The following is a 21111-nucleotide window of genomic DNA, read 5'->3' as shown; positions in this document are numbered from 1 at the left end:
CTTCCCTTCACATTCACATTCAAATCCAAGCTCCCCTTACAGGCTTGGAGTCCTGGGTCTCCATTGCCATGTCACTGGGGGACTTGTGCATAATATACACTCAGGAAATTTTTATCACTTTGCTTTACCATCCTTATTTGCAAAGTAGTCCAAACTTGGGGTCTTTTTCAAAATGCTCAGCCATGCTAGAATTTTTTTTGTGGTACCATTAATCTACAATTACATGAAGAACATTATGTTTACTAGGCTCCCCCCTTCACCAAGCCCCCCCCACATAACCCTTCACTGTCACTGTCCATCAGTGTAAGATGCTGTGAAATCACTACTTGTCTTCTCTGTGTTGTTGAGCCCGCCCCGTATGCCCCCCCACATTATACATGATAATCATAAGGCCCCCTTTCTTTTTCCCCACTCCTATCCCTCCCTTCCCACCCATCCTCCCCAGTCCCTTTCCCTTTGGCAACTGTTACTCCATTCGTGGGTTCTGTGATTCTGCTGCTCTTTTGTTCCTTCAGTTTTTCTTTGTTCTTATACTCCACAGATGAGTGAAATCATTCCGTGCTTGTCTTTCTCCGCCTGGCTTATTTCACTGAGCATAATACCCTCTAGCTCCATCCATGTTGTTCCAAATGGTAGGATTTGTTTTCTTCTTATGGCTGAATAATATTCCATTGTGTATATGTACCACGTCTTCTTTAGCCATTCATCTACTGATGGACACTTAGGTTGCTCCCATTTCTTGGCTATTGTAAATAGTGCTGCGATAAACATAGGGGTGCATCTGTCTTTTTCAAACTGGGCTGCTGCATTCTTAGTGTAAATTCCTAGAAGTGGAATTCCTGGGTCAAATGGTATTTCTATTTTAAGCACTTTGAGGAACCTCCATACTGCTTTCCACAATGGTTGAACTAATTTACATTCCCACCAGCAGTGTAGGAGGGTTCCCCTTTCTCCACAACCTCGTCAACATTTGTTGCAGTTTTGTCTTTTGCATGGTGGTGATCCTTACTGGTGTGAGGTGATACCTCATTGTGGTTTTAATTTGCATTTCTCTGATGGCAAGTGATGTGGAGCATCTTTTCATGTGTCTGTTGGCCATCTGAATTTCTTCTTTAGAGAACTGTGTGTTCAGCTCCTCTGCCCATTTTTTAATTGGATTATTTGCTTTTTGTTTGTTGAGCTGTGTGAGCTCTTTATATATTTTGGATGTCAACCCTTTATCGGATCTGTCATTCATGAATATATTCTCCCATACTGTAGGATACCTTTTTTTCTATTGATGGTGTCCTTTGCTGTACAGGAGCTTTTCAGCTTAATATAGTCCCACCTGTTCATTTTTGCTTTTGTTTCCCTTGCCTGGGGAGATATGTTCATGAAGAAATCACTCATGTTTATGTCTAGGAGATTTTTGCCTATGTTTTTTTCTAAGAGTTTTATGGTTTCATGACTTACATTCAGGTCTTTGATCCATTTCGAATTTACTTTTGTGTATGGGGTTAGACAGTGATCCAGTTTCATTCTCTTACATGTAGCTGTCCAGTTTTGCCAGTACTATCTGTTGAAGAGACTGTCATTTCCCCATTGTATGTCCATGGCTCCTTTATCGTATATTAATTGACCATATATGTTTGGGTTAATGTTTGGAGTCTCTAACCTGTTCCACTGGTCTGTGGCTCTGTTCTTGTGCCAGTACCAAATTGTCTTGATTATTGTAGTAGAGATTGAAGTTGGGGAGCAAGAACCCCCCCCACTTTATTTTTCCTTCTCAGGATTGCTTTGGTTATTCAGGGTCTTTGGTGTTTCCATATGAATTTTTGAACTATTTGTTCCAGTTCATTGAAGAATGCTGTTGGTAATTTAATAGGGATTGCATCAAATCTGTATATTGCTTTGGGCAGGATGGCCATTTTGATTATATTAATTCTTCCTAGCCAGGAGCATGGGATGAGTTTCCATTTGTTAGTGTCCTCTTTAATTTCTCTTAAGAGTGTCTTGTAGTTTTCAGGGTGTAGGTCTTTCACTTCCTTGGTTAGATTTATTCCTAGGTATTTTATTCGTTTTGATTCTATTGTGAATGGAATTGTTTTCCTGATTTCTCTTTCTATTAGTTCATTCTTAGTGTATAGGAAAGCCACAGATTTTTATGTGTTAATTTTGCATCCTGCAACTTTGCTGAATTCTGATATTAGTTCTAGTAGTTTTGGAGTGGGGTCTTTAGGGTTTTTTATGTACAATATCACATCATCTGCAAATAGTGATGGTTTGACTTGTTCTTTACCAATCTGGATGCCTTGTATTTCTTTGCTTTGTCTGATTGCTGTGGCTAGGACCTCCAGTACTATGTTGAATAACAGTGGGGAGAGTGGGCATCCCTGTCTTGTTCCCAATCCCAGAGGAAAAGCTTTCAGCCTCTCGCTGTTCAGTATGATGTTAGCTGTGGGCTTATCATATATGGCCTTTATTATGTTGAGATATTTGCCTTCTATACCCATTTTGTTGAGAGTTTTTATAATGAAAGGGTGTTGAATTTTGTTGAATGCTTTTTCAGTATCTATGGAGATGTTCATGCGGTTTTTGTCCTTTTTGTCGATGTGGTGGATGATGTTGATGGATTTTCAAATGTTGTACCATCCTACCATCCCTGGGATGAATCCCACCAAATCATGGTGTATGATCTTTTTGATGTATTTTTGAATTCAGTTTGCTAATATTTTGTTGAGTATGTTAGAATTTTAAATGCTCTGAGAAGTCCTGCAGGAAATAAGTCTCTTCACCTCTGAAAGACTCAAGGGTTCTTTAACGGTGGCTCCAATTTGTTCTTTCCCAGAACAGCCAATGATGTGTTATTCGCTGTGATAAGATGTGTTTTGCAAGGTAGACACTAGCACAGAATGTGTGAAATTCTGCCTTGCACTGAATCTTTTCATTGAGAGCATAAAGGAGCACTGGGCCATTTATCCATGTCTAAACTTTGGGACCATGTCAGCCTCAAAGCCCTTGCAGTTTCTTAGAGAAGTAAGGGAGGGAGACGAACTGGAGAGAAGGGTCCAGGGCTCAGCAGGGGCTCGGTGGGGCAGAGTCCCTTCGGCTATGAAAGGAAGTCAATACCGGGAGCAGGGTACTGCTGTGAGCTTCCGCTGGGCATGGCCCCCAAGGTGGAAGGAGCCGACGCCATGAGCACAAACCTTACAAGGCTTGCCTGGGAGTTCCAAGTTCCTAAGATTCATCACAGAAACTACAGTCTTCAAGGAAACATGCCTTAGGATCCAGGCTTTTGGAGAGAAAAAGCCATTGTGGCCACAAATACTGAGCCTGTCCTGTGTGCGGAGCACACCTCCGAGTCCTTCCCGTGCAGTCCTAGAGACATCCTGAGATGGGAGCTGCTGTGGTCTCCGTTACACAGCTGCGGAGACTGAGGCACAGAGAGGGGAATTAACTTGCCCAGGTCACAGGGCAGAGCCGAGACTGGAGCCCAAGGTCTGGCTTTGAACGTCAAGAGCCGCGGATGGCCCTGGCCCTGCCCCACCAGAGATGGACCGCGGGGCCCGTGACGAGCACAGGGGAGGACGCTGGAGATGAGCCTCCTCCTCACACCCTTATGGGAGCACCCAGCACATCGCGGGGGCTCAGCCGGTATCGGTTATGGGCCAGGCTGCCTGGACGGCATCAGGGGCCCCAGAGAAGGAAAGAGAACAGGCTTCCTGAAGACAGGGCAGGGGGTGGCCAGCGGGACTGCCTGAGAGGAGCAGACACGGGAGTGGGGCTGTTGGCAAGAGCAGGAAGGGAAAAGGTTCCTGGAGAGGCTGCCAGGGTGCGGGCTGCAGATGCTCCCTGCAAAGTGTTCTGGGCTGCCAGGGGCCTCCGTGGGGGAGACACTGCCACCCCTGGGAGTGAGCTTGCCCCTGGGGACCGCCCCCATGCCTCAGGGCCTCAGATGTGCACCTCAAGTCCACCCTTAGCCCTGGTCCCTCTCCCGCCCAAACACCTCCCATGGCTCCCTATTGCCCACAGGATAGAATCCAGGCTTGGGCTCTAGGAGACCTCAGGTTAGCGTGGGGGCCTTGTGGTCAGCTGCAGAGGCTCAGAGACACTGGTCCGCCCACCCCCTGACCTCCTGCAGGTCTCAGGCACCTACTGGATCTGAGATAGGCTAGGGCAGAGGTGACACCACAGTTTTATTCCTGAGCATCTGCAAACTGAGGTGCATAGGGTCAGACTAACCACAGGTGACAGGCAGAGGGGGTGGGATTGTGGTGGGGTGGGAGGGGGTGGGAAGGGATGTCGCAGTGGTGGGGGAGGTGAGGGGTGGGGGCTTTGGGTAGGTAGGGAGGGGAGGAGGTGGTGGGCGGCAGCGGGGGGTGGGAGCGGGGACAGAAGGTGGAAGGTGGGGTTCAGTGCTCCCCTGCGCTTATCGGCTCCACCCGCAGCCACAGTCCACCCTCTGAGCACAGGACGATCTGGGGCTGCCTGCACGGCTCCTGGTCATCAGGCAGGACACGGAAGCGCAGCAGCGTGAGTGCCAGGACCACCTTCATCTCGGCCATGGCAAACGTCTGCCCAATACAGTTCCTGCAGAGGGGAGTGCGGGCTCTGACTGTGTCCCAGAACCTTATCCCCGCCCCACTGCACGTGGATGCTGGTCCAGGTCCCCCATCTCATCCAGCAGGGACAGAGAACGGGGCTTACCATGCCTGGGACCCCCACAGGGGCTCGCATAGACCCTGAATCCGACCCAGACTCCAGCCCCAAACTGGGACCAGCAGATGGGGAAAAGGGTTCTGAGCACTTCTGGGACCCATCCTCGGCCCCACCCAGTCCTCATGCCCCGGATCCTCACCCATAACTCCTGGGGGAGGGCAGGGAAGCAGACCGGGAAGTGCCACCACTTTCCATGTCCCCCTTCCTGCCCTCACAGTCATGCTTGGGATCTCAACCCCAGAGCCCCGTCCCCACCCCATGCCCATCTCAGGTGCCCACTGGTCTCACCTGGGCCCTGCAGAAAAGGGAATATATGCCAGAGGTGACCTCTTCTTGATGTTTTCTGGCTCAAACCGAAAGGGATCATAGACCTGGGGGGAGGCCAAGAAAGGGCTGCTGGGTGGGCGTCTCCAGGACAGTCATCTTTGGAGAGGCGAAGGTGTGTAAGATGGGGGAGGTGACTTCTGATTTGCCAGGCCAGAGCCCTGTACCCTCCCCAGGGACCCCTAGGGGTGTGGACACAGAGTAGCAGGGAGTCAGGGGAGGCAGCACCTCGGGGTCTGGCCACAAGGATGGGTTGTGGTGGGTCGCGAAAATGTTGATAAAGCAGGTAACACCTGTGGGAAGGAGGGGCGAGTCAGGAAGAGGTCTTCCCTCCATGGGCCCCTCTTCCTGCCCAGGAGCCTTCCAGTCACACCCTGTGCCACTCGCCCCACCACCCCACACCTGCCAGTCCCCTGTCCTTGGGAGCACCTTTGGGGATGACTCGGCCGTCTGGGAGCACAATGTCCTGGGTACAGCAGCGGCCAATGTCTGTGACTGGGGGGTGCAGGCGCAGACTCTCTTTGATGCACATGGTCAGGAAGGGCAACTGGGACAGGTCGTCCCTAAGGAACCACCCCAACAATTACCCAGGAAGAATAAAACAGGGACCACCTCCACCAACCCTCCTCGTGTCCCATGAGATTCCCTCTCCTTAAAAGAAAGTAAAGCCCAAATGGATAAATTACCTCCAAGCTCATTAGCTTTGTATATTAAACGTGCACAGCTTTTGTATGTCAGCCTACTTTAATGAAGTGGTTTTAAGAAATAAAAGAAAGAAAGAAAAACAGTATCACAGAAGTAGCAGAGAAAATTTAGCTGGGTATTTTTAGAAGCTTTCCTGGGCAAAATACACCACCAGAAGCTAACCATAAAAAAGGTTTACAAATGCACATAATAATAAAGTATTTTGATGGCAAGAAAGCAAAATCAATAGGCAAATGAGTAAGAAACAAAAGAACAGAGCCAATGTTTTACTCTTATTTATCACCATACTAGAGATGCTAGATAATGCAATTAGACAAGAGAACACATTAATGCAATTTGCAATGTGGGGGTAAACATGTCATTTTTGGCAGATGGTGATTTTATACTTAGAGAACACAAGAGAAACCACGGAAAAACTTTCATAACTATTGACGATCCAGTAAGGGGGATGAATTCTTTTTCTTTAATCCCCTTGTTTTGTGTGGTGATTTAAATTTTTAGTGCCTGAGATAGTTAGCTGGTTCAAAATGGAAAACTATAAAACACCATTCTTAGGTCTCAGTACCACTCATTTCTCTCCTTACAGTTTGCCTAGGTTTTTATTTTTCTAGATCCTTCCAGAGTTCGTTTGGTGCACCTTAAAAACTTATATAGTAGCACATGATACTCTTTGCATACTGCTCTGTGTCTTTTTCATTTATCAGTATATCAAACTCTTTATTACATATCTTCTGATTTGTAGTAAGAATAGGAAATTCCCTACTCTGGAGCTATAAAGTCATTTCCCATGGTTTCTCCTAGAATTTAAGACTCTTTTATTTTTTTTAATTCATTTGGATGCTATCTTGTTGTCAGACATGAGAAGCATGTTGAATTAGTGTTTTTTACAGGAAGCTCCTCAGTTCTTCCAAAAGTTTTTGTTAAATGACCTTTATTTTTGTTACTAATATGACACTCCATCTTTAGCATTTACTGTGTTCCTTGGACATAAAACTAATGTGCACAAACTATTAGTTTTTCTATATAGAAATAACCAGTTAGAAAAGATAATAAGAGAGATGGTGATGGTGATGATGGGGATGAGATATAAAATACCTGGATGAAGCTTAGTGAGAAATGTGAAATTTCTGTATTCCAAATGAATTTGTTAACTTCTCTCGGTCCAAATAGATGGTATGATTCACCATGGCAACAAAAGTATCACAGGGTTAATTTTACTAAATAAGCATAAGATCACTAAGAAAAAAATCTAGGGTCTATTAAATGTCTAAAGACTATTTGAATATACAAAATGAATGTCCATTCTACCCTCTGGGATACTATGTGCTAATATTATGAAGTAATCCTTTCTCCACAAGTCAGTCATATATTCAGGGCAACCAATATGAGATATTCCATTCAAATGAAATCTACCTGATATTTTTAGGATATAGATAGATAGATAGATAGATAGATAGATAGATAGATAGATAGATATAGATATAGATAGATGATAGATAGATAGATAGATAGATAGATAGATAGATAGATAGATAGACAGACATAGATGATACACAGAAAGATATGGAAAAACATGACAATCAATGACTCAGGAGACAAGGGGAAGATTAAGTTTGGGAGTGGGAAAAGTTAGGGACAACCCTATTGTCCTCTTTATATGTCTTCTCTAATTCAGTGGAGAGAACAGATTTTCAATAGTTATTAAAATTATAAAATCTCAAATTCTCTTTGATTCAGCAATCGCCCTTCTGAAACACTCACATGCATAAGCATGGGACAGTGTACACAGATGTTGACTACCTCCGGTTAATCTTAGCACGAGGCTGGAATGTCTCATTCAGTGCAAAGGCTTCTCTGAATGTCTCATTTAGTGCAAAAAACTTGTTCTCATCATTGTTGTTGTACTTGAAAACTACCATTGCAAAACTCATACTTTGAGAAAGAAAAGATCTCTCTCCCATTAGGAGAGAGAGAGAGACAGAGAGAAATGTCATACATATGTGGGTATAAGAATAGACTTCTGGAAGGACACACAGGAAATCACAGAGTCGCCTCTAGGGCAAAGACTAGGAAAGAAATTCATATTTTAAATCATAAACATTTTTGCATATTTTTTTCACTAAGTGCATAATTTCATTCAAACTCATGGCTGGAAAAGCCTAACACTGTATCTCCTCCTCATAGGACCGCTGTGCTGAGCAGAGGCTTGGAGTGGACAGTAGTGCCTGCAAAGGGCCAGGCCAGCCTGACACCTCTGGCCCAGCCCCAGCCCCTTCCTGGCTCTGGCCTCAGAATCCCCTCCCCAGTCTCCATTCTGAGGCCTGTCCTCTGCAGTGTGTCCCCCGCACTAGCTTCAGAAAGATCTTCCTGGTACTAGATGTGACCTGTCCTCCACTCAAACACTCCACATAACTCCCCATTGCGCTCAGTTAAAACTGAAGCCATTACTATTGTTTTCAGAGTGTCCTTCAATCAGCCTTTGCCGCCTGCATCATATTTCCTTGCTGTGAGTCAGTCCCTCTCTCCCCCACACACTGTTCCCCCCTCTCTTGCCTTCCCTTCTACCCTTCCTTCCTCCCTCCTCCTTCCCCACTCTTGAGACTTGTGCAGGCTGCCCTCCTGCACGCCAACTACACCCAACCATCTACTTACTGATCAGAGGTCAGGAGTTCAGCTGAGACCTGCCCCCTTGCCAGCCTCGCCTCTCTCATCTCAAGCCCACCCCTGAGCACACGGACAGGGAGTTTCCTGACCTGGGAGTATCTGACCACTTGGGGCTTAGTTCCTACTTGCCCAGCTGGGATCTCCTGAAAGGCACAGGTTTAGGTCCTCCCCGGGTCCCCACGACACAGAATGGGCTGGGAAGAACTGCGGGTGGTACAGATTTGGGCAAAGGGAACGCAGTGGGACGGCGTTTGCTGAACACAGGACTGAACAGATGAAGTTGAAAGTGTCCCTGGACACGACCTGATCGATTTTAATCATTCAGTCCCACGAGTCCCGGCAATTCCAGACTGATCACAATGGAAGGACTTAGGAGGCAGGAGACCAGCAAACATCCAGAGAATGAAAATGTTCAAAATAAAAATGAGTCTTCAGAGACACAAGCGAGGAGTGGAGGGGAGGTGTGCTCACTGCCTATGTGCTAAGTGGCATCAAACGCTCTGAAGCACTGTCATCAATTCTCTCAGCAGCCCGGGTCTTACTGTCCACAAAGCCAACAAACATTCCCACAACAGCCAGGGTGAGTACTAGACCCTGTCTCTGGGCTCTGCTCCTACTCCCACTGAGCAATCTGAGGAATCCACAAAAACATCTTGCCCCTTCCCCATCTGGGCAGCAGAGCCATCGACGGGTTCAGGAACAGGCCACGGCCGCCTGCACTCACCATGCCATCTCCTTAGGCTCACGGTCCCTCAGGAGCTCTTGCACCTCCTGGCGGCAGCGCTCCTGGTACTGGGGTGCTTCGCAAGGTTGTACAGGACCCAGGAGAGGCCGCTGGCCGTGGTGTCATGGCCTGAGAGGCAGGCAGACAGGCTTGGGCCTCTGGGCTGCTTCAGCACCAGAAGGTGGACAGCGTCCTCACATTAAGGCCCTCAGGGAACAAAGGGAGGATGTGGAGGGATGGTGGTGCAGCCAGCGCGCACTGCTGAGTCCCTGGGATGGAGACACCCTGCCCCCTCTGTAGTCCCACACTGGGACCCTCACCTGCAAACATAAAGGTGTCAGCTTCAGCTTGGATGTCCTCGTCTGACAATTCCTTCCCATCTTCATCCTGGACAGAAAACACAGCCCCGCAGCCCAAACTAAACCACAGATGTGAGGGCTCCTGAGACAATGTGTGAAGCTCCGTACTCCGTCCAGAAGCCCAGGCCCACCCTGTACTCCTAGACCCCCGTTGGTCACTATCACAAGGGCCCCCCACAGGCGAGCTCCTTGGCTCCTTGCCTCCTGTTTAGTTCCTGGTGGGGGGAATCGGTGACCCATGAACATTTTCCTGCTTCTACATGAAGAGAGCTTTCTGGGAAAAAGTCATTGGCAACCCGGGTTTCGAGGTGGTTGAACGGCAGTTTGCCTGGGAAGTTAGAGATTGAGCAGCGCTCCTCAGCCACTTGCTCACATTCCAGGATGGTAAATCCAGATTCCGTATCTCCCCTGGAATAAACCTACACAGCATACAGACATTGCCCTCTCCCTGAACAGGATTATTTTATACTACAGAAAAATCTTTCTCGCTCTCATGCGGTAGAAGGGACAGAGGTGTCAGCTGTCCTACATGAGTCCCAAGATTCATAACAGAGCTCCCTCTCCTGTGATGCAAGCATGGCTGCATGTACAGGTAAGAGCATCATGCAGCCTCAGAGGAATGGGAGCCGGAGCTGTGAGCCCATTGACTTCTTGACTTCAGGTCCCAGAGAAGCCCACCTTGGAGAGCAGGAGCACATCAATGAAGTCCAATGTCTTGGCCTTAGCCTTGGCCTGGAGGAACTCATCAGCGCCCTCACTGGGGAGGGTGCGGCGCCGCTCCTGGATGACGGCGTCTGTGAAGTTGTGCACCAGGCGGCAGGCCCTGCGGAAGCGCTGTCCGTCAGGGCTGAGGTAGTACAGGAAGTCCGTGTGCAGGAAAATCTGTTGATTCCGTTTTGATACAAGGGCGCTGAGCTCCACAATGGCGGCAATATATTCACTAGGCTTCCTGCAGGGTGAGGGCATGAGGGGAGGCGACAGCTTAGCTCCCCTGAAGACTGAAGGGCAGGTCCCACCAGAAGATGGCAGCTGCCCCCCACCAGAAAACCGAGCATCCAGGCACAGCTGGCCCCCGCACATACGTGCTGCGGATGACCCAGGGACAGGATGCCCCGACTTTCTTCTCTCCCTGCATCCCATCTGTGTGAGCTGCTTCCCTGCCCCAGGCTGCAGAGCACAGCTGAGGCGTCATGCCTCTCTCCTCTCTCTCCTCCCCAGTATTTGCCCCTCTCCTTCCCAAAACTGTCCGTATTGCACAAGTTCATCCTCTCCCAATTGGTCACTGGGTCCATTGTTATCAATTTCCCCCTCCCTCAATATTCTTGGGTCCAGTTTCAGTACCACCCACTGTCCACATGACAACTGGTCTTCTCTAGAGCCATATGTCCAAGCTCAGCTTTGACCATGACCCTCACCTGCTCACACCCTCCATGCCTTCCTGGGAACCTCAGGTCACAGTTCCTGCCCTCTGCCTGGCTTTTCAATGTCATTGAAATCTGGCTATTCCTCCTCCTCCAACCTCATTCCAAGGCTCTCCTCACTGTTGCACATGCTGTGCTCATCCTAGCCTCCTGGCCTTTATCAAACATTTCTACCTACACACATTCTCTGTCCTTTATCAAAAGGACCACACCTTCTCTGTCCTCTCCTCGGCCTTCACTGTCCAGCCCTGGTCCACCTCCTCCAGGGTATCCCTTCCAATTGCCCATCAGTCTTCCCTCCCCACCTACTGCCTTGGGTCCCTGGCTCATGTGCCCAGGCCCCCGGCAAGCACTCACTCCTGGCAATTGCTGTCAAAACTGAAGACACATTTCTGCAGACTGTCCAGGGTCATGAGGCTGATGTGCTCAAACATGTCCAGACGGGAGCTGCCCTCAGAGATGAGGCGGTTCCACTTGGTCTGGACGGAGGAAGGGCAGAGCTGCGGCTAAGAGCTGCCTCTCCGGAGCTTCCCCGCACCCCAACCGCCAAGAAGGACTGCCCCACACCCAGCCTCCTGGCCCCAGGCACCCATCGCCAGGGGGGACCGGCCTTCGGTGGGATCGAAGCCATTCCTCTTAGGTCACGAAGACCCCCTGGTTCCGAGTCAGGAGACCTGGGTTCAAGTCCTGGCTCTGCCTCCTACACTCTGAGTGCCCTGGGCAACTCACTGCCCTCCTCTGGGGTCCACCTGTCAAATGTTCAGTAACAATTACGATGACCTGCTTTGGTGCTGGACAAACCAGATTAGAAGCCCATTCCGGAATTACTAGCTCACTTGCAGCTGTGAGAACTTGGGCCAGCTTCCTAATCTCTGTGAGGCTCAATTTCATCCTCTGTAATGCAGATAAAATAATCTCCAAAACATAAGGTTGTGAAAATCAACTCAGACTCCATATGTCATGGAAGTGGCACATAGTTTCTGACATATAGTAAGTTCTCAGTTACAGTGTGTTTCGCCATCTTTCTGTTATTAAGTGATTAGGAAAGAGACCCCTTTCTTCTTACCGGAAGTGCCAAAAAAGGGAAGCCCAGATGTCCTTGCCCTGGGCTATTTCTCAGAGCTCTGTTTGTTAGTCAGCAATAACTACTCTGCAATATTCATCATTATCATCAACTGTGTCCCAGGATTCGGTGAGAGAAATATGGAAACTAACACCATAAAACCAACCTACTGTGTGTCAGGGACATGACTCCATGACCTCATCTTGACAACCGTGCAAAGTAAGGAACAATACTCCCATTTTACAGCTGAGGAAACGACGTTCAGAAAGAAATGCCAGTGGCCCCACGACCACCCAGAAGAGCCATCACTCCACAGAAGATGTCTCGGAGCCCCTGTTCCTACAAGAAGCCAGCTTTGACTCTGGGTCCAAAAGACTCACGTGCATGACATTCACGCTGTCATTGAAAATCTTAATGTAAGGCTTCAGGATGTTGAAGTGGAAGGTGGGTGTCAGCAGGCGGCGGTGTCTGCTCCACTTGTCCCCACCACTCAGCAGGAGCCCGTCCCCTGTAGAGGCAGCCGTGGGGAGTGGGCAAGGGCAGCGCCTTCCTAGGCCCCAAGCTGCCCCAATCCCCCTCACCCACAGTACTCACCCAGCCAGGGCCTCAGGAAATCATAGAAGAACTTGTCCTTGGGTGCGATGGTGGCTGACATGAGAGATAAACCATCGGGGTCCATGGAGGGGGAGGGGAGGGACTCTGGCAGGTCTGGAGGCTCCCAGCCAGGGGTCGGCATCCGCCCCTGCACGCCCAGCACAGCAGGAATGAGGCCAAGAGCAGAGGAAACAGGAAGGAGGGGGAGGCGAGCAGGGTGCAGACCAGGCTTCAGCACAGAGCAGAGCAAAGGCAGAGCCCGCGGACACACCCTCCAGGCTCAGACACACCCTCGCGTGGCACAGCACGCCCTACACCACCTGACACGGCCCCTACGTGGTCAAACACGTACTAAACCCCCGAGCTCAGGCCAGCACTCAACAAACACCTTAATGGGGGCCAGAACACTGTGTCTGCCCCAGCCCTCTCTAACATCCTGGGACATCTGACATGGCCCCGACATAGGTTAACATGTCCTGAGATGACACAACGTGCATGACACACCCTGACATGGTGCGATAAGCTCAGTCATGGACACAAAAACGATCTGACATGACTGTGGCATGTCCCACAGACGGGCTCCAGACAGGACTTAACCACAATCCCATTAATATCACAGACATTGACCGGATGTGACCCAGCCGTACCCTAAGACCTGCCTTACACAAGACTCACATAAGGTCTCAGGCATTTTCCAGAGGGACCCTGGGTCCCATACCTCAGACAGACACCAAACGTGGCCCAGATGTGACTTAAATGGCAACTCAGACAAAGCCAGACAGACACCAACATGCCTCTAAGACATTATTGTGGCCACAACTGGGCCTCAGACATGCCTGAGGCATCTCTGCTGGATCCCACGTGTAAGCATATGCCAGGTGTACCCGGTATAACATATACCAATGTAACCAGGACACACGTGGAAACATAAACATGACCAGGCATGGTCAGGCAGCACACATCATGCAAACTGCCCACGTGTGAGCAGATGTGACCAGAAGTCCGGCAGATGGGGGTCCAGGGGAGACAGAGGCCCGGCATCTCTGCCACAGCCCATCCTGTACCCACCAGGTCACCTACGCAGCTGCAGGCAGCACAGAGACCTCAGCAGCAGTCAAGTTCTACCTCGTGGGTTGTCTACCAGGGGCAAAGGGCACAGGCTTGATGCAGGTCGGGTGCAAGATGCGGATGACCGCATACCAGGGCCCCACCCACCAGCAACACAAATCCCCATAAGTGCTCGACAGGCCCTGTGTGTACAGGAGACCTTCCTCTGAGCTCCCAATCTGGAGAGGAACAAAGGGAAGCCAATTTAGATCCTTCTAGTCGACAAGAGAGGAGGACCTGCAGGGCAGACACACAGACCTGAGCCCTGTGACTCCCCTGTAGCCGCTCAGCCTCCCCTGGAATCCCTCCCCAGATCCTTGACATGACATATAGGGGGCACTTGCTGACAGGAATGGAAAGGGTGCTTCCCCGTTTGGATCCCACACACCAGGTCCACCTTCTTTCTCCTCCGACCCCATTTATCCAGATAAGGAAACGAAGGCTCCGAACAATAATGTCACTTGTCCACAGCGTCCTGGACAGTAAGTTGCATCTCTGAGACATGAGCCCAGGGCTCTCTGAATCCAGGGCCTACGTTCTCAGTCCCTGAATGGCTCTGGGACCCAGAACAACAGCTCTGAGAACCCTACACCCCTTATGAAGGGGCAGTCAGAGTCACAGTGAAGAGTGATTGGGTGAGAATTGGGCACACAAATAAAATTGCATCTTCAGACTGTGCCTGGACTGCTGGGAATGAGCTCACTTTTCCATGGGGTTGAGCTCCTGGGACTTATCTTTGCCAGCATGAGTGCAGCCATCACAAAGAAAAACACGACCCAAAATGATGACAGCTACCTGAGGACATTGTTTGAGACCTGAATCTAGCCATGCCTGAAGACAACCCTCCCCAGACATTACAGTCAATAGATTTCCCTGTGCTCAGACCATACAGTGCTGAGTTATCACCAATCACAAGGGAAAGAGACCTTGGGAACCGGCGACCCCTCTGGACCTTCCAGAGTCACCCAGCTATTTGGTGTCAGGGCCCACGCCCCTGACAAATGTTGCCCATTCCCCTGCTCAGCCTGGTTGTCTGTGGGTGGGAGGGCAGAGGACAAGGGAAGGGAGCCAGGCTAGGGTGGGGTCTCTTCTGGGAGATTCCTGTAGCCTGGAGGAGAAGGACAATGATCTTGGGGGAACAAGCCATAGCATTGGCTAGAAGGATCCATCCCATCAGAGGTGGATGTCACAGAAATAGCACCACGGACACTCCATCAGCAGCAGCCCTCATTGCTCGGCGCCTGGGCGCCAGTTGCTATCGATGCCTATTGCATCACTCTGACCTCTGCTTTAAAAACTTTAACGTGTAATTCCAGACCATTTTCCAGGAACTCCTCCACCAGGAAGTCTTCCAGCCTGTCCTCAACCCACCTCAATCAAGGACAGTTTCTCGGATGGAAGCCTGTTGGGTGTCCATGGTGCCTAGGACACCAGGGCCAAGGGCAGATGGCAGAGGAAGGAGGAAATGGTGAGATGGGGGCTGGTGACTACAGGAAGGAAAGAGGAAGATGGACAGAAGAGGGGAGGAGGGGCTCGAGTCCTGCAGAGGTGGCAGAGAGGCTGCAGTGTGGAGGGGCTCGATGCCCTGGAATATGCCAGGGGCCCACCCGACAAGCTCTGCATTGGTACCTGTGGCATTGCTGATTGTCCGGATCATGTTGGGATGGCAGAAGACCACAAGGGGGATGGTGGGCCCCAGCCAGATCTTAAACCCCTCGGAGTAGGTGGCCACCTGCTCAACAATGAACTTCAAGCCTTGTTCATCAGAGGGAACCTGCAAGCAAGACCAGGGCTGTGACCTCCCCTGATGGAGCCTTGGCATGTCCCCCTGCAGCCCCGGGGGCAGTGTTTCCGGATCTGCACAGAGGGAGGAATCCCTGCTTCCCCTGCACCTTCCCTTCAGGGAGGGAGGGCCTGGGAGGTCTCTCCATGTCCCAGGGTGCCACCCAGGACACAGGGAGGAGGTGAGCTCTCTGCCCCCAGGGACCGGCCTCGGGGTGGTTCCGGCTGCAAGGGGAGATGCCCGTGGGAGAGGCTGTGGGCAGCAGGATGGCCTCGGGACTCGTCCCTGGGGCTGGCTCCCACATTCTCTCATGTTGTGACAGGTGCACATGGCCTCTGGTTCTTCACACAGTGGAGGGTGTGCAGACCTGAACCGGCAGCCCCTCCCCTGCGGGCCCCAGGGGAGCCACAAGCTCTGCCTGCCAATCAGGGGGCCGGCCCCCACCTATGGGCCCCTTCCACAGACCCGCCTCTGGCAGAGCGTGCCCTGCCCATCATCTGTCCAACTATCTATCGAATATCCATCTATCATCTCTCCTGAGCCTATGGACTTGCCCATCAGACATGCCATTTATAGTGAAGAATCTGAGGCCATGTGTCCCAAAGGTGAAGGACAGCAGGTGGCCTGCTGGTGAGGTGGCCTCTCCAGTCTCTAGACATGTCCTCTGGGAGCCTGACAACTACCCCCAGGTGCTCCAGACACATGCACATATGTCATTTTCACCTTTACGACACCTTCCACGTTCCCCAGGACCCTATATTGAGAATTCAAGGCTCTCAAAGAGGATGATCCAGAGAGGGAGAGTGACTCAGTGGAGGTCACACAGCAAAGTGGCTGGAGGTTGGGAGAGTGACCAAGACCAGCCCCCATGGCCAAGACCTCAGAGGAGGAGGCAGACCTGCAGTACTAGAACATTCCCGCTGCCCCCGGGGCTCACTGGGAACATTCCAAGACCCAGAATCTCAGGCGACCCTCACAGTGAGGTCACGAATGTCCCTAGTCTGAACTCTGCCATAATGAGCAGTAAAATCACAAAAAGTCCTTTCCCAGACTGGGCAGAAAAGGAAAGCTGGGCTCACTCTTCAGGGGGCCTGGGGGAGGGGAGCAACTGGACCAGCATCCTTTCAGCTGTGACCCAGGGAGGGGATGGCAAGTTCACCACCTAGGACATCAGCCTTCTGAGGGCCTGTAGGATGCCAGTCCTGCGCTGGGCACCACGGTGCCTGCTCCCAGACCTCCTGTCTAGTAGGAGAGATGGATAATAAGAAATTTGACGATTAACTGCTTAATTAAGCATGAGCAGGGCCAAGTCAAAGGTCAAAGCTGAACAGGGAAGTGAGTGGCCAATTTATCTGTTGTGCAGTGGACCAAATGGGACATTTTATGGAGTAAGAGTCAGATAAGAGGACGGTGTCCTGGCAGCAGAGGGTGCGGGGAGCAGTGCCCCAGGGGTGGGCGTGGAGCTCAATAGCTGCAGCCCAGAGTGAGCAGACAAAAGGAATCGGGCCAGGCTGGGAGCAGCCCCTGGACAGCTCCCCTGAGAAGGCCCAGGCCAGCCAGGAGACGGGGAACCCAAGGCGATCTGCCTCCATTCAGCCCCTCAGGAACCCCGCAGAGGTGCACTGATGTGGGGCAGGCAGGCAGGAAGTGGATCCAAAGCAGGCTGGGGGTCGGGGGGCCAAGGATGCAGGGATGGCCTGGGGTGGCAGAGCAGGAGAATGGATGAGGAAGCAGGGGCTCCCCTCAGCCTCCCTGGCTTCTCCTCTCCCAGACCCCAGCCCCACCCGAGGCCCATTCCTGACTCCCCCAGAAGCCCGTCCACCTGATGCCCAGACCATTCCTGCGTCCACACTCACCAGGCCCAGGTGGCCCAAAACCAGCTCCGCCTTGGGGGCTCTGGGAAACAGCGGAGGCGGCTGCAGGTGTCATGGAAGGTGCAGGCCCAGGCCAGGAGGCGGGCCAGCAGCCAGGAGGCCCCGACCAGCAGCAGGAGCAGCCATGGGGAGGCTGCCGCTGTGTGGAATCCCAGCCAGGAGAAGCTCAGCTGCGGCATCCTGGAGGGCACACGGGATAGAGGGGGAGCCCCTGAGGCCGAGGAAGGGGGCGGGGATGGAGAGCTGGGAGGAGAGACAGGGCAGCTCCCAGGAGGGGGAGAGGGCCAAGGGTCTGAGGGGCAGGGTGGGTGAGGGTGGGCGATGGGGCAGGGAGGGCTCAGGGCTCAGAGGGAGAGAGCAGAGATGTGAAAGGACGCCATGGAAGTTCGCCAGAGGCTCCAGCGACAAGCAAACCCCACCCCAGGGCCCCCTCTGCTTGGGCAGCTGCCCTCCCCACCCTGACCCAGACCCTCAGCCCCTCCAGCCCCAGCGGGCACCTTCCTTCCACCTGGGTGTCCTCCTCCGCAAGCCCTCGCCTCCCCTCCTCCCGGCAGAGCGGGTTGCAGCCCAAACCCTACAGTGGGTGAGGCAGCACGTGGGCGGGGCAGCCCATCCCTTAATCCCGTTGGCGCCCCGCACAGGCGGGCAGAGCCCCCTCGGGCCCAGAGAGGGCGCAGCTGTGGGTCACATGGTGCGGGCACGGGACCCTCTGGACTCGGCAGCCTCCATGTGGGGGTGTGGCGCTTTGGGGTACGGACAGAGATGCCCCTGGAACCTGAGTTTACAGCCACCTCTGCCCTTTCAGGCCAAGGTGAGGCAGATAAAAGCACGAAGGTTCAGGTGCCACGCGCACAGTGCCACAGCGGACTTTATCCCCAAACCTCCCCGGGGCCAGGAGGCTCTCACGCACCTCCTCGCAGGGCGGAATCAGCAGCTCAGAGCCGGGACCCTCTGGCCTCTGGGCGCACAGCCGGGCAGCGCTTCCAGCCTTGCCTCCCAGCAGCCCAGGCCCCGGGTGGACACGGGGAGGCTCAGAGCAGGAGCAACACAACCAGCCTGGCGGGGGAGACCCGCCTCAGATTCAGGGACAAGGGCCCGGGTGAAGGGGAAACCGGGGGCCTGGGGGGACGGTGAGCCCTCGCAGGGGGTCCCGACAGGGGGGGCGGAGCTGGGAGGCCCAGGGAGCAGTGCTGCCCCACCCGCTCTGACAAGGGCTGTGCCGGCGTCTCTGGGCTCATCTTCCCAGCTGGGACATGGATGTCAGAGGGGGCGTTGCAGCAGGCAGAGGAAGGTTCCAGAAGAAGGTGGGAAGGATCAGGAGCCCCAGAGCACACGGAATAAAGGGAAGGGGCTGGCAGCTCGTCGTTGTGCTGCCGGGTGCCAGCACTCCTCATGGAGCAAACCTACTCTGCACGGGGTGCTCTGTGGAAAGTGTGCCCACAGTGTGCCAGGTTCCCCGAATAAAGCACACCTACTGTGTGTTAGATGTTCTATGAGAAGAAAGCCTACTCCATGCAAAGTATTTTACACAAAGCAATCCTACTGTGTGCCTGGTGCTCTACACAAAGTATACCTACTGTGCTGGGTTGTTTACAGGAAGGATGCCCACTGTGTGCCCTATACTCTACAGAAAGCTTGCCTACAGTGTGCTGGGCACCCTGCATAATGTGTGCCTACTATGTACCCATTGTGCTATATATGAAGTGTATCTACTCTGTACCAGGTGTTCTACCAGCAGGATGATACATCACCCACCCCACCACTTTCTGGGCCAGTGCCCTGGGTCAGGCAGAGAGACCCAGTAGATGGCACCCTCAGGAAAGGATGATACCTATAACAAAGCAGCAAGCTGAGGCTCACAGATTGCAAGTATCTAGCCCGATTGTGAACCTCAAAGGGTTTGTTATACCCCCAAAACCAAGCCTTGGCCACCTGTCATGCTATTCCGTCCTATCCGTAAGTTACAAACCACTATTAATCCACATACAGTTACAATGTTGGATTCTCAGGCAACGTGATGGCGCCAGAGCAGAGATAGCTTGGGGCTCTTCTATCACCACACAGGTCATCCCCACATGAAGGATGCACCACCCAGTGGATCTGGCCAGCCTTGGTCCTATCCTGAAAGGCCCTGTGGAGGTGTCTCAGGTAAGACAGGGCTTGAAGGATGGGGATCACAGCAGAGCTTCAGAACAGGGAAGTGGGGGCAAGACAGTCCTCCTGACACTGGTAGAATGTTGAGGAGTCCTCAAACCTCCCTCTCTCCAGCCCCCACTGGCCACCATATGCAGGTAGCTGGTCCTAAAGCCCTCAGTGGGGTGAGGTGCACCCCACCCCCAGAACCTCCTGCCCCTCTGCAAGGGCCAACCTCACCTGCTGGCAGGTCCATCCACCTCGGGGTCTGGGGCAAGGCCCGAGTACGGGAAGCCACATAGTGTCCCAGGACACACAGGACAAAGAAACCCCCATGTGGGGGCTGAAAGCTCTCTGAGTGAGTTGCTCAAAGTCACACAGCTGGTGGAGCCAGGCAGCCCCTCTTCATACTGGGGGCCCCGAACCACTGTGCTGCCCTCTTTGCGTCAGTACCTGGGCGCTTCTCTTGCGCCACCTCCCAGGATGTTGGGAATGATTGAAAGAATCAAAGCTCATAAACCACAGGAAGGCATATTAAATGCTAAACATGTTATTGCTGCTGGTGTCATTGTCCTTATTGGGTAACCATCCGATAGCCCTGCAGTGTCATGGTCATGGATGTGTTTTTACACTAGAGGAAATGGAGACTGGGACAGGTGATGCAACTTGCTCCAGCCCCACAGCAAATTAAGTAAATATGACAGTACAGGGAACAGCAAATCCTGGCACATAGTAGCTGTTCATTATATATCTGGGGATGAAAGATTTGCAGCCCTGAGTTCTAAGTGTGGCTGCTCAAAGTGGGGTCCTTGGACCTCCACCTCTGGTATCACCTAGGAGCTGACAGGAAGTGCAGACTCTTGGGCCCCCACCCAGAAATACTGACTCAGCATTGCATCTGAAAACATGCACAGGAAATTGTGTACATTCCTTCAAGATTTAGGAGGTGTCACTTTCAGATGAAAGTCCAAATTCTGCAAGGGTTGGAGAGCAGGGCAGAGGGAGGCTTCACTTCTCTGATTCTGTTATTTTCAGTTATTAAATAAGGAGAAAACTAAGGGTTGGTTCACAGAACTGTATGTTTACTGAACCACTATTATGTGCTGGAAGTATTTTAGGCTCTGGGAATGGAGTGGACATTGACCTGCTGTCAAGGGGCTCATATAGGTGGGGAGATGGGCAATAATCAAGTAAAGGACAAGGAACACGGTAGACCATGGTGGGTGGGGTCCTGCCTTAGGCCAGGGGGAGGGGTCAGCAAGACCTGGAAGGAAGAGGGGGAATCCCCAAGGGGAGGCATGTGGAGGGACCCCCAGGCTACACAAAAAGGCAGTAGGTCCCTGTCCCTTCGGTGCCGGGGCCAAGAGCACTGGCGCACAGGAGCACATGGCGGACCCTCGGGAAGGCCCCGTATTGAAGCTGTGAGTGGGTGTTGGACTTCCCCGAGCCATGCTGAGCCGTACCCAGGACTCAAGCCCCGGAGGGCCTCTGCTGCCATCACAGGGGCAGGGTATGGGGCAGGGTATGGGGCCGGGCCTCCCCTGAGCTCCGGATCAAGTGATGGAGAGAGAGAGGGAGCCGGGGTGGCGGGCAGGGGCATTCTGAGCCAGAGGGGGCCGGAGCATCCCCCGTTCCCATCCAGAGGAACATCTCAGCTGCCAA

The 21111-nt window shown here is 52.3% G+C and overlaps 1 pseudogene; it reads right to left on the bottom strand.

Annotated features, from left to right (window-relative positions):
* Positions 1-4207: 4207 nt before the first annotated feature.
* LOC118973118 (cytochrome P450 4F2-like) lies at positions 4208-17956 on the bottom strand (annotated as a pseudogene).
* Between the last annotated feature and the right edge of the window lie 3155 nt (positions 17957-21111).

This window comes from Manis javanica, chromosome 13 (assembly GCF_040802235.1).
Source record: "Manis javanica isolate MJ-LG chromosome 13, MJ_LKY, whole genome shotgun sequence".
Taxonomy (NCBI): Eukaryota; Metazoa; Chordata; class Mammalia; order Pholidota; family Manidae; genus Manis; species Manis javanica.
The sequence above is the reverse complement of the archived record's forward strand: the minus strand, read 5'-3'. Positions and strand labels throughout refer to the sequence as shown.